Source organism: Arachis hypogaea, chromosome 16 (assembly GCF_003086295.3).
Source record: "Arachis hypogaea cultivar Tifrunner chromosome 16, arahy.Tifrunner.gnm2.J5K5, whole genome shotgun sequence".
In the NCBI taxonomy this organism is placed as follows: Eukaryota; Viridiplantae; Streptophyta; class Magnoliopsida; order Fabales; family Fabaceae; genus Arachis; species Arachis hypogaea.
Genome location: NC_092051.1, coordinates 146,542,563 through 146,556,880, shown reverse-complemented (window position 1 = coordinate 146,556,880; position 14,318 = coordinate 146,542,563).

Here is a 14,318-nt window from a genome sequence, read left to right as displayed (position 1 = left end):
AAATTAAACTCTATCATTTGAAAATAATAAATAAAAAATTTATTATTTAATTTTATTTAAGATTCTGGTCTTTTTAGCCGACTAGGACTTTTGTCTGTTACAACCATTTTATAAAAATAATTTAATGTTATAAATTTTTCGTGTCATAATCTATAATTCTAAGACTGATATAATTTTAAAAGATTTATATTCCCGTAATATTATTACAGGTAAAATACTAGTTGTCAATATTTGTGTATAGTAAATTGAGTAAGAGTGCAAGATTATTGAGAATTAAATGAATATGAAATTTTGTAATAGATATGATTAGAAATTGGCCTAGATGAGCAAAATTATGATTTTTTTTTATTTTTAGAAAAAAATTTTAGTAATTTTTTTAAAAAAATAAAAATAATTTTATATTTAAATATTTTATGCAAAAATATTTTATTATCTATTAATTATGTTTGATACGATGATATAAAAATATTTTTTATTTATTTATAATATTAAAATTAAAATATTTTTTTTAAATAATTTTTAAAAAAATGTAAACTATAATTCAAAAATATTTTTAAAATGTTTCTATTTTTATTGTTAAAATTTTTGTCAAATATATTAAAAAAATTTATTAAAAATATATTTTTTAACAATTTAATTACATTCAAATAAATTTTACATCACCAACGAAGTTAATAAAATTGACTTTCATTATTGGATAAATACTCTGCCCAATTTCAATTATAAGGGCCAAACAATCAACGTCCAGGCTTGGCTCACCATTTTATTGTAAGCCAACTACAGGGCACGTGACATAAGTTAGTCCACGCATCACACTATACTGGACATTATGGACTTCTTGCATACCTACTAACTTGACAATAAAAAAACAGGTTAACGGTCCACCATGCACTTATTTATCTTTATCTTCACAATATTCCTCTCTTCCATAATCTCATCCCTTCATATATTTTATATTATATCTTAATGGTTTACAGGCATGACATACTGAACTTCCAACATAGTATAATGCCTCACCTGAAACGCTTCCTATAATATAATTATAGGAAGGTGTTCAGGTGTGGCAATGTACTTTTACGGAACAGCAGTATTGCAAGTGTTATAGTGGTATAGATTTAATTTAAAATACTGGACTGGCGTTGATTGAAGGGGCACTTCTTTTTGTGGAAAACATGAAAAGAAAGTGCAGGGTGGGATAGGAACCGGTGTAGAAGGTCTGCTAAACATATGGGCAGAGAGTGTCGGATTTGTCCTATATTATTGAAGACTGCTGGGGGAGTGGGAGTATCCTCCGAAGCCATAGTGGACGGTGAGCCGAGCCGAATGGTAGTGGGCTGGTTAATTTAGTACGAGTTTTGTAGTTTGTGGCCCATTTCAATTGGCATGAGTGATGTATTGAATAGCAGATAATGTATTGGGCTTTATAAGTGAATTAAGTGGACCAATGATTATGGATGTAGTGGTAGAAAGTAGTCATGAATTCTAATGTCTTGGTTGGGAAAAACTGTTAACGAAGGCTTAGTAACTGATTTGGTGAGAAGTCACCACGAAACGAATTTATAGGAAGTTGCTTTTGAATGAACAATACGTGTTATCAATTTAAAAAAAAATCGATTTTTTTTATACAAATAATCAATTAAAAAACTAATTAATATAGTTATAATATTAAATTTTTTACCGTATTTTATTTAAAATATAAGTTGACTAATTTAAATTGAGAAATTGTAGTTAATTGTTTACTATATAATTATTTTAACCAAAATTATAATTAAAAATTATTAAAAGAAAAAAATTATCTGTATAATAGAGCAGCTCAATATTAATAACATTTTTTATTTCTATTATAAAATATAAAAAAGATTTAATTCTCATAATAAAAATCATGATATTTTTTAGAGTCCAAATTTTTTTATTGTATTTTCATACATTTTTTTATAAATCATTAATTTAAATTATGTCTATTTAAAATTTAAATTACAAAGTAATTCAAATTTTATAATTTAAAATTCTAATTATATAACTGAAATGAAATTGATAAAAAAATGAGAAAATAGTAATACAGTTTAAATCATATTAAAACGTAAACAAGTTCGGTTAGTCCATAAACAAACTTTACGTAAATAAATACGTTTAGTCAATGTGATAGGTGAGTTTTGTAAAAAATTTATGAAGAGACAATAAAAAAATTAAATTCTATAAAATAGCATAATTTTGTTTGGAATTAATTTTTTTTATATTTGATAACAAGAAAAGTGTGATTAACATTGAGCTGGTCCAACATATTCAATAATTATTTTTGAATAATTTATAAATATTAAAAAAAGGTTAAAAAATATATAATAAATAATTAATTATAATTTATCAATGTAAATTAGTCAATTTATTTTTATAATAAAATACGGTAAAAATTCTAACATCATAACTATATTAATTGATTTTTTAATTAAATAATTTGTATTAAAAAAATCAATTTTTTTAAAACCAAATAATAACACGTATCATCCATCTAATAATAATTTTATGTGAAATTGACTGCAGATAAATTTCTGCCACATAATTTAGCACTGGAAGACCATTTTTTTTATGTTGGTGTTATCCCTTTAGTGGTATTCTTTAAATAATATCAAGATTAAATATATTATTTTATATGGGACGATTGTAAATTTAAAATTAAATTTGTTAGTTTCTATTTCTTTTCTTAAAACATGCCCATTGGAAGGTAAGCATTTTGTTTATTTAAAAATTTATTTAACTATAAAAGTTAAACCTTTATATTTGTATTTTATAATTATTAGAAATTGGAAGGTCTTTAGAAATATAGATTTCAGAAAATAAAATTCGTGTATTTAAGAAACACAGTAATCAACCATTTGATTAATACTCAACAATCTTTTTATATCGCCCATAATAAAGTGCCCTGAATGCACCGTTGTGTCATTTTATTATTTGGCGGGAGAGCGATCTAAGTTTCCCTCCATTTAGCTGTGATTGTTCTGTAGTCATGGACGATCTTGTACCTCGAATATTATAATGCACGTGATTGTGTGCGCAATGGTGAGACTTGACATGGTGTGATGTTCTTTTTGCAGCAAATTACTGTGGGATGAGATGTATACGACATGATTAAACTTACATGGCTTGGATTGGATCTACGTTGGTGCTTCGGGATGTCTGTGATGATAGAGGTATCCGCGAAGGCATTTCGATCGATTTTGTGTCAAAAATTAATCTATTTGGAATACAAAATTTATTTGGCTCAATTTTTTAGTTATGGAATCCGTTAGTGTGCTTTTCCCGGATATGGAAATGGGGAGAAATAGACGAGAAGGTGGGACAGTTTTATGTGATTTTTAGGTGAAAGAACTCGGAGGGTTCGAGTTATTTGTTAAGCAAAAATAAACAAACAAGTCGGAGGGTACGACTTGTTGATGGTTGCAATTTGAATTTTAACAATGCAAAACAGACCGTGCGTTTTGTATATATATATATATATATATATATATATATATATATATTATCAAGCTGAAAATGAAATCGTAGGGTCTGAGTTCCCTTTTTTAAAAATTAATTTGAATCTGCCAATAGTAAACGGTAGGTCCGATTTAGGTTTATTGAAAATATCAGATTCCGTGTTCTTCTTCAACCTTACTCGTCTTCTTCCTCTGGTTCTCTGCATTTGTATTTTTCTCCTTCATGGTATGTAACCCAAAAATTTGTTAGTATGATTTCTGTTATTATTTAGTAGAGTGAGAAAAATGGATAATAGAGTAGTTTTGAAAATGTATTATTTTGAATAATGAAGTAAAAAAATAATACACATTTCTATTCAACTTCTAACAATAACAACAAGAATAAAAAACTTCCTAACAATAATAATTTTAATTATAAAATATTAAAAAATAAAAAAACTATATCCGATAAAAATGATAATAATTCCTTTCTAACCACAACAATAATAATTGGCCACCTAACAATAATAATTATAATTACGAAATATAAAAAAATTTAAACGGAGAAAGGAAGAAGAAGAAGGTGGAAGTGAAGTCGAAAGTGAAATCTGAAAGTGATTGTAACCGGATAATGAGAGTGGGTTGCATGGGTCTTTGTTTGGTTTCACGGCACCGTTTGGGGAGAAGCTGCTGCGCGATGTGTGTCAAGACTGCATCAAATCGCACCGTGCGTTTAGTGAAACGCAACTCGGACGGTCTGTGTGGTGAATAGGAACTCGCAGCGTCTGAGTTGTGGTTTCACTGACACCACAAAATTGTGAAGCACCTCTCTCTCCCATATCAGAATCCAACACCACTCATGCATCCATATGCAAATTAAAAAGCGAATTTATTTGCGGTGCAATTTGAATTACATAATTTGATTTTGAAAATCTAATCCCATTCAAAATATTTTTAAGAGATAAGTATTGTTTTGATCCCTAGCATTGAAGGTCAGAGTCGAAGCCATCATAAACGTAATTTTTAATATAAAATCATCCGTTACATTTTTTTCGTTTTAATATCGTCATTTTTAATAAAATGTTTTATTTTATTCGTCAACTATCTCTACTTTTAGGGGTGTGAATGTGTCGAGTGAAACCGGGTTTGACGTGACCCACACCCGGCCCGAAAATATACACCTGGCCTATTCATGAGACCAGAACCCGACCCTAGATCCAATGAAGCCTATACACTTTCGGGTCACAATTATACCGGGTAAAAAGCGGGGCGTTAACATTAAATTACATTGATACCATCTTATAAGCTAGCATGTGAAAATATCCAAATTTTTAAGACTCCAACCATTAAAACATAACCGTAATCAATACTAATATTGTCTAATTACACCAAATATTTAAACAATATAAATAATACAATATTATGCATTAGTCTAAAATCTTATGCATTTTAAACATAAAACATTAACTTATAGTCTTATAATAACTAATAACACGAAATATTAATGTTTACGATACTTAAATTCCACATAAGAATAACCATCATCCATCAGTAATAACAGAAAATATTAGTTGTGTACAATGACCGGGCCACCGGCCCGATTTTGGGTGACCGGAGTGATGCACTGATCCGACCCGAATTAATGACGGGGTCTATTTCTGAGACCCTTACCCGGTCCTAGACCCGGTGAAATCACACGAAATTAGACTTTACATTGTTCGGGGCACGGCCGGGCCGGGCCATGCACACCGCTTCCTCTAAGTGGGATATGACGCTTCAGTGAGAGGGAAAGCAATGATCTTCAGTGAGCGTGTGGAGGCGCGTGTGATGCAACAATAGATAACGAAAGACAGAGTCCTGACCGAGTTGCGGGAAGGATCCGCAGATGAAACTGCAGACAACGACGTGGTCACGAATATGTGACTCTGATACGATAATAAATCCGTGAAAGAATTAAAAAAGAGATCCGACAAGTATTATACGTTTTATTTTTTAATTGACTGCAATTATAAGTAAATGTTTCAATTACGACAATGAAGAAGAGTTAATAGCCAAATTTGTCCCTGAAATTTAAGGCATTTTTCAAATTGGTCCTGAAAAATATTTTCTTGTTGTGTTAGTCATTGAATGATAAAACGTTAATCAAATTGATTCTGCCGTCAGTTAGATGATGACATGTCACGCTAAGGGCCACGTGTCACCAGATGATTGGTTGATGTGCCAGATTAGCGACACGTAACACGCCACATGCCTCTAAGACATTTAAAAGAAATATTTAAAGAAATATTTTAAAAGAAATATTTTATTCCATATAAAATTATTTAAGAAGAAGAAATGAGCTAACAAATTACTTAATTACGAGATTCTTTGAAAATATTTATCACCTATCAAGAATGAGCTGAAGAGTACTGTATAGAATTCAAATTGATAGCTAGATTATCAATATTTTAAAAAAGTCTCGCAAGTGAACATTTTGTCAGTTTTTTTTAAGGCATGGAAAAAAATATATATATTTGTTTAATTTATAAATTGTTAATCTTTTAATAAAGTAATTTAAATTAGATAAAAAAAGTATTTTATTTCATGAAAAACAATTTTAACAGATAGATTAAAATTTGTTAGTAGGACTATAAAAATTTGTAATGTCATACTGATTTAGGTAAATACATGCATGTACCCAAATTTTATATAAAATATTCTGCATAGTCTATAAAAATTTGAAAATTAAAAAAAAAATTTACTTACATAAATAACTAGGACAGTATAAATTTTTACAGTACTCCTGATATCTTTTTGAAGCCATTTGTTTTACATTCCTTTGCATGAAATGAAATAATGTTTTTAATTTTTAAATTATTAATTATTCGGTGATGTGATTTTTTCTTTACTGGAACATATTTTATTATTATTATTATTATTATTATTATTATTATTATTATTATTATTATTACTACTTTGCACAATCAAATAGTCATAGATAAAGTGAAAAAACTATGACGTGTAATCATGACTTGAAAAATATAAGGGCCAAATTTTTTCCATATATAATACAAATACAAAAGTTTATCATTTTGCTATGATGGAGAAAATATAATGTACTTAACATTTAACAGAATTAAGATAATTGTTCAAAAAATAAATTATGGTACGACTTTATTATTTATATTCATCATAAAAAATTTATGGAATTATTCGAAATTAAATTTTAGGAAGGAAACATCTTTTTTAATTATATTTTTAAATAAACTTTAATTTTAGGTTTAAAATGGAAATTCAAGCAAATTTTTTAATAATATTAATTTGTCGTATCCAATTATTCAATTATTTTTTAATCACATTTAGATCAGTTATTGTTAAAAAAAAACATTTCCTTTTACTGAATTATGTTTTTTCGAAAATAATTTACTGCTAAAATTATTAAACTTCTCACAACCCACGTTTAAACAAAATTATGAACGAAAAAATTTAACCATCAAATAGAAAGAAATGAAAATAGCAATACCACAAATTGCACATCATCGCATCATGAGCACCCAAACCAACATTACCCCCAATTTAAAAAACTAGTTCACCCCAAAAACATCAGGGAAACTTTGGCATTTGGCCATATACCCAAAGACTATAAAAAAAAAATTCCTTAATGGAGAAAGAGCTAGAAGCAATGAACAGAAAAGTAACCTCGAATACAGCGATCATTTAATGAGAGAGAGAAAATAAACAGGAGAGACGTTCTTGAGTATATGTGCATGAAGGAGATCACCATGAGAAGCATCCATGCGGAACATGCATGCATTTGGTGAGAAGGATTAGCCCGTTCTACTTGCATCTTTATGTGTCCATGCCTCATGGTGACATCTTTGTCCATCTAGCGATCCATAGGCGGAATGACGGTTATACCCTTGTGGTGCTTAGCGCGCGAATTGTGCTAAATTCCATTTTATTGGAATTTTCAGAGGGTCATAGCTGGAAATGTGCTTAAGTTAATGTCAACTGATTAAGTGTATCTATGTGTGCATACTTGTAATGATTACATAGTCCTCTCAAGGGAAAGTATGTACCACCTACCACGACCTAGGCTTGGGTGATATGTAAGCGTAGATGCTGTGAGTGGATTACTGCTCCTCTTTTAGAAGTTAGAACTGGAACAACATCTTCACTAGTTTCGAACTGGAAGCCCTACGGACGATCAACATGGAAGCCTCGGAGTCCTTTCTACAAGATTCTCAGGACATTCCTTTAGAAGAGTAAGTTCGCTATACATGCAGCATGTATCAATATTAGCGTTGTAACAAAAATGTTCTCCTTCACATTTGCTGGCGTTGACTGTGCTGGTGTATTGACTGTGTAGGTTGGACCCCGGCGAAAACATTGTACAAGAGCGTGATCGATCCACAAACCACGTGGACGCTGTCATGAACCTTGACCTAACCATAGAAGGGGTGAGCAAAATATTGCTGTTGACCTACATTTTCCATGGCTTGTGATAGAGGACGACTAAATACATTTATAAAATTCGACAACCCTTTTTTGCTATACCATGTGTCTCTGATGTCGTTGTTAGTAGTGAAGTTTTGTGCTTCTTCTGAACTGGTATCTGTTTTGTTTGACAGCCCCTTCGAGAGCAGCTTTCACAGCCTAATGCAACGGCTGAACATGATGCGGTGGAAAAAGACATGCTGGCGCGCATTTTTCTTCATGAGAAGGTATCTCGTGACCCATTTCGTTGCCTTACCGTGTGTGAGTGTGTGTCGTATCTGACATTGTTGCGGGTGTTACAGTTAGTAAAACGTCAGTCGTGTATAACCGTAGAATGTTTGACTTTGGCGTGTTTGCACTTTATTTGCACCAATTTTCAGCACATTCAAACATTCGCGGAGCTTCAATGAAACTTGTCTTGGGGGAGGGGGGTGAATCATTGAAAATATTATCCCGTAATAATTAAATAAAAAAAAACCTCTAGGTATGATTTTATTCAAAATTTGTTATTAACATGTGACATTGCATAGATTTAAATTTAAATAAAAAAAGTATAGTCAATTTACATTATCAATAAATTTACTTTACGTTAATAAACTAAACTAATTTTAAAAATTTAAATTGGCATAACCGATTATAAATTTAATTAGAAGAAGAACTTATATTTGTATTTAGAAAATCAATTTTCCACCAGAAAGTACGTTTCTTTTAAAATGATACAGAAACTTGTCTTTGGGGGGGGGGGGGGAATTTCATTGAAAAAATTATGCAGTTATAATTAAATTAAAATAAAAACTGTTAGTATAATTTTATTCAATATTTGTTATTAACATGTAACGTTGCATATAATTAAATATAACTTAAAACGTATAGTGCATTTAGATTACCAATAAATTTACTTTACCTTAATAAAGTAAACTAATTTTAAAAATTTAAGTTATGTTATCACCGATTATAAATTTAATTACAAAAAAGAATTAGTTTTGTATTTAAAAAATGAATTTTTAACCAGCAAGTACGTTTCTTTTAAAATATACAGAATTAAGTATTAGTTGTCAATTAATCTATAACTTAATCGTAGTTTATAACTTATACAGAAAAAAACTTTTAAACATGAAGAACAAGATACATGTTTATAATATTTTGAAGAATTTATTTGGACGTTACACAGCATTACTTGGCACTCATTCAATATTTTTTTAACTCGCGAAAGTAAAGACAATAATAACGCTACTCTATAACTGTTTTTTGTTTGAGAGACATAAGAAGTTGGCCAATGTGACTGCACTGAAAATGGCCTCTTAAAATGGGTCTTACTATTCCATGTAAATGGTTAATAATGACTCTAAAGGGATATTTAAAACGGGCCTATGTTCGGGCCAGTCCATACGAGTGAAAACGTTATTGTTTCATTCAACCAGAAGGCCTAAAACAATTTTAATTAAACAATTTTTTAACCAAACGGGAACCTTTAAACCCTCCTTCTTTGGCTTTCATCTGCGAACGATGATTCCGTCATCTCCACCTTGACATCCTTGGCTGCTGAGAGAATCAATCACAGACCCACAAAGTCCTAATCCTCCATGTCATCCCTCTACTTGAAACTCTGTTGCCGCCAAAGTCCTTTTGCCGTCTTTATTTCTTCGTCAGTTTGAGGGGAAGGTGAATTTGGGTTTAAGCTGTGTTCTCTGTTACGTTTGTTTGCCTGATATAATTTGCAATAATGTCATGGTGGTGCGCAATACCGGCGACCAATGTTATTCATTCCACTTCCATCCATCACTTCTGTAGGATACTCTGTAGCTTTAACATTTCATTACATATTGAATTGTCGAGCTGAGACATGCAACCTATTCCCAATTGCATTACTAGTAAATCCGTTTTTATTCTTTCCTTGTTCTAATGTTTTACTGAACCTTTCATGCCTAGCATATCTAATCGAATAGGATTATTTGCTGCTACTCTGAACGAATTGCAGTGTTTATTATGTCTAATTTCATAACTCTGTTACCGGCTTACTGCTTGACGTAAAATTGCACAGCCCATGATGGAGAATCGCTACTCAGTTTTTGGCCCTTATTTCCCCTTGTAAAAAATTTGATTGCAGTACCTTGACGACAATATGCATTGCCTATATTACTGAGTCACTGTGAATCTGTTGTTCAGTAGAGATTAGCTCTGCGATACACATTATTTAGATTGTGTTTATTCTTCTGATGTTAATTACTTGTTGATGAAAATCAATTTTGTTTTAATTCTTGTGATGTGCTATGTCAATGAAGGGTTCCAATGAAAAGCTTGCGGACATTGAGTCTCGGTTGGCCATCATTGAGAAGAGGACAGCCACCTTCGACGGGTATTTGCTCCAAATTCTTGACTTGGCTCAACGACAACATGACCGAAGCGGTAGCATCGTCATGGTTCCTAGGCCGTGTATGCCACTGCAGCAAGAGGACAACACAAAGAGGAACACCTCCTCAGAGGTCGTTCCCCAATCAGGTAACGTCACCACTGTTTCTGCCCAAACTGAGGTCAAAAGCATCACACAACAACGAGGTTCCTTCACCCATCTGAGGCCACCCTCCGAGAAGGGCAAAGGCATACAACAAGGCCCAAATGCAGAGGGGTCCCTGTTTGACCTCTTTGCACCTGACTCGCCGTGTGAGGAGGATGACCTTGTCATAGATGAAACCAAATCAACACCAAGAAATATCACGGGGGCCTCTCACCTCAGTCAGCACATGACTACCCAGCAACATTGGGCTGTTGGGCTATCAAAGGGAACTGGTCAGTGGCACGGCAGGATATCTCAAATCCCTTCATCCACTTATGAGAAGGTATGATGTAGTTGTTCATTCTGATTAATTTTGTGGTCATCCTGCAGCACGGATTGTTCTTGGAAGGTGTTTGCATGTGTTCAAACGACTCTAAACATATTTCATAATAACAGGACATTTCAAGCCTCCCAGCTTGGTCTGACTTTGACAGCACAACTGAACTGTGTGGCCTATTCACGTCGACTCCAACTATGAGCAAACCTGCTAAGCTGCCGAAACTGGAGCGCATTGAGATGACATGTTTAGGCAGGCCAGCATCTTCAATGACCCGAGACATGCAGGTGCTGATGCAGGATTCCGTAACCCAAAGTCGTCCAAAGAGGACCGTCATCAGGCAGGCCGCACGAGGCCATGGGCGTGGCCGTCGCAACAACCATGTTGATCCCACTGAACCCCGAATCCCAAAGGTAGTAGCCATGCTTTGTGTAACAATGACACTGTTATCAAATTACCTTACCTAAACTGCCATCAATCTATAGCCTATATAATTCTAACCCTCTAAGTCTTGCAGACGTATGAAATGGTGTTCAGGCCATTTAACAATATGGGACTCTCGTTGCAGGAGTGCAAGTTAGCGGCTTACATTTTCGGCAAAGAACTTCCACCTGAGTGAGACATCTAACACGAGTATTCTGTTATGTGCTAATGTGCTAGTACGTCAATATTATTTTTTACTAACTAGTTCCGATGTTATTTCAGGGAGATCTTGTTTAAGTATTCATTCTTCGACTTGCCTCTGGCTCTTTTCATGTCACTGGCCCCCCCACATACCCCATCTCTTGATGTAAGTCATCGAAAATGTTTTTTTGAATGTAAACTTTGAACCTTCAACCCTGATGTGTATACATACTCAACTTTTGGCGTGGTTGCAGATAATTAATGCAACATGCCTGATGAGGTCGGTTCAGGCACGCAAAAGCATGACTCCCCGTGCCTGGTTTCTGCCAAGTAACTTCGCAACGGATGTCCTGCTTGACACCCCAGTTAGTGAACTGGCCAAACATTACCAGCCAAAGTGGATGCACGAGACAAACCAACTGGAACACGTATGATATGTATCCATGAAACCCTATTATGGATGTCATTTCGTTATCACCGCCTGTGTAATTATTGTTTCCTCCAATGAACTGTTACCGTTAATTAGAAAATCATTTTCACCCTCGATAATGTAGGTCTATGTGCCTGTTTGGGAGGCCATCGATACGTGCTATATGCTGTTGTTGGATGTGAAGGGTGCAAGCTTGTACGTACTAGATGTAAGCAGAAGTCCGGAGAGTATTGTCCGTCGAGAGGCTAACATGCGGCGCATAGTAAGTAATCTCTTCACGTGTACCTTGCAACTATGTAACTGTACCTTGATCACGCACACGTTTTCCTACCTTATACATTTGTAACTACTGTTTCTTTCCTCGCAGTGCCGTGTCCTGGGGAAAATCTTCTCGGCGGACAGGAACATTGTCAACTTCAGACACACAAATCCAGACCCTTCTAATTGGGGATCCTTGCAGTATCCTGGAGCCATTCCAAATGCAGTGGATAGGTAAGTCAAGTTACTTTAAGCTATTTGCAGAATATGTAGAATGATGAATACCATAAAATTTTTTTCTCTTGTTCCATTCTGTGAGGTGTTTCTTCTTTCTCGTTTATTATTATATTTAATTTGCAATGATGTTATTCTATAGCATAAATATTCTTCAGTTGTTGTTGAGGGTAGAAGATAAAAGAAATATAATTATAAAAAAGCGGTGTGATCAAAGTTTGAAGGAGAAATTATCATTTATCACCGAACCGAACGTACACGTAATAGTCACGATACATTAGTTTGTTGTGCTTTTGTTTTTTCTACACTTGTTATACCGGCTGACGAGTATTTAGTTGTGTTAGAATATGATATATGATTAAATGATGCCTTTTTTAATTCCTCTTCAAACTATGTTTTCTTGTTTCATTGTCTTAATTCTTATGCACCTTTAAATTCTACAATTTTCTTCACATGTTCGGTATTTCTGTTTAGTATTATCCATACACTTATTTCTAAAGAAAGATGTAGACAAAGCTCCTTCGACTTTATGAAACAGAAGAAAGGGAAACCCCATATTTGTTATTTACAGCATAAATAATCAACAAAAACTAGTGTGAACCAATAAGTTATGCACGACTATGTGTGGGATAGATCTCTGTTTTCCTTGCCTGATTTTTTTGCTCTCCACCAATAATTTTTCACACGGTTCGTGACACTAATGCGCTGACCCAATGATGTTTGACTTTATGATGCAGCAACGAGACATCTACGTGGCTATTGTACTGGCTGCAGCAGGATGGGGGATTTTCAACTCGAATTTTTGCTCCCATGGTGAATTTTATGCAACGTCCTAGATTAAACAATAGCTTCAAGACACAACAATTGCTAATTTTTTCCCCTGATAACGCTGTTTGTGCTTATTTTACTTGAAGTGCTCATGACACTGTAACTATCATTATGCAGATCCACCCGGAAGCTGTAAGAATGCGGACTGCTACTAGCATTGCTAGCTGTGATGCAAATGAACATGGATGCTTCATAGATGTTAAAGCCGAGCTGCTTTGGCGTGATCTCATGGATCGCCCTGAATAGTGCTGTCTACTTTTATCGCTCTCTACTTTGATATATTTTGATAACCATGTGACTTGTATTTTTTGCTTTTGGATGTATTGTGAATAGAAATGTCAAATACCTTCTATCACTCAGGGTTACCGTGGGGTTGTTAGGGATGTTAGGCTTCAGTACTCAGTCGCTTTGATGTGAGTAACTAGATTTCCGGTATTTTGGTTTTAGGATTGTAACAACCCTGCGGTCTATGTAAGCGCATATTCACCTTGGCCACAAAGCCGCAGTTGTCGCATGTGCTGCGGTGAATCGTATTTGAATGTGGCTTAATGTAACGTACTACTCTTTATCTAGTAAAGTGTTTCCAGTTTATCGTGCACTATTCAACCACACCTGCTTACCGTACAGTGTGCCACAGGTTTCCATACCTTTCTTCATAAGAGAATTACACAATATTTACACGACTTTTGGCACCACATCTTACATTTCCTATCACCAAAAATTAATGAATGTACGTGTTCCTTAAAATTATGATATTTTACTACTTGGAAAAAAAAGGAAATTAGAAACAAGATCCAGAACATATATTCATCATGATAACGACATAAAATCATGGGTTCTTTAGTAGCACAATCCAAATGACTCTTGTCTATATATTTCTCTTCTTCAGAATTCTATGGCAATTCTAGCATTCCATTCGCTAAGTTCCTCCTTATACACAAGCAACAAATCTCGGTTACCAAGACCTCCACCCAATAACTAAGTTGCCCTTTTGGTACATCAGCAGTCTCTAGAGGTGATCCTTTATTGAAGCTCTTTTCTTTCACTCTTGTGCAGAGATTCCTGTGATGCATAAATGCTTCAGTCAGAAGTCCACACTCGATCCTTGCCCGCACTGTAGTCACAGCATCTCTAAGTGAAATATTATGAGGCACACCAACACCACCAGCCCACCTTAAAATCATCAGA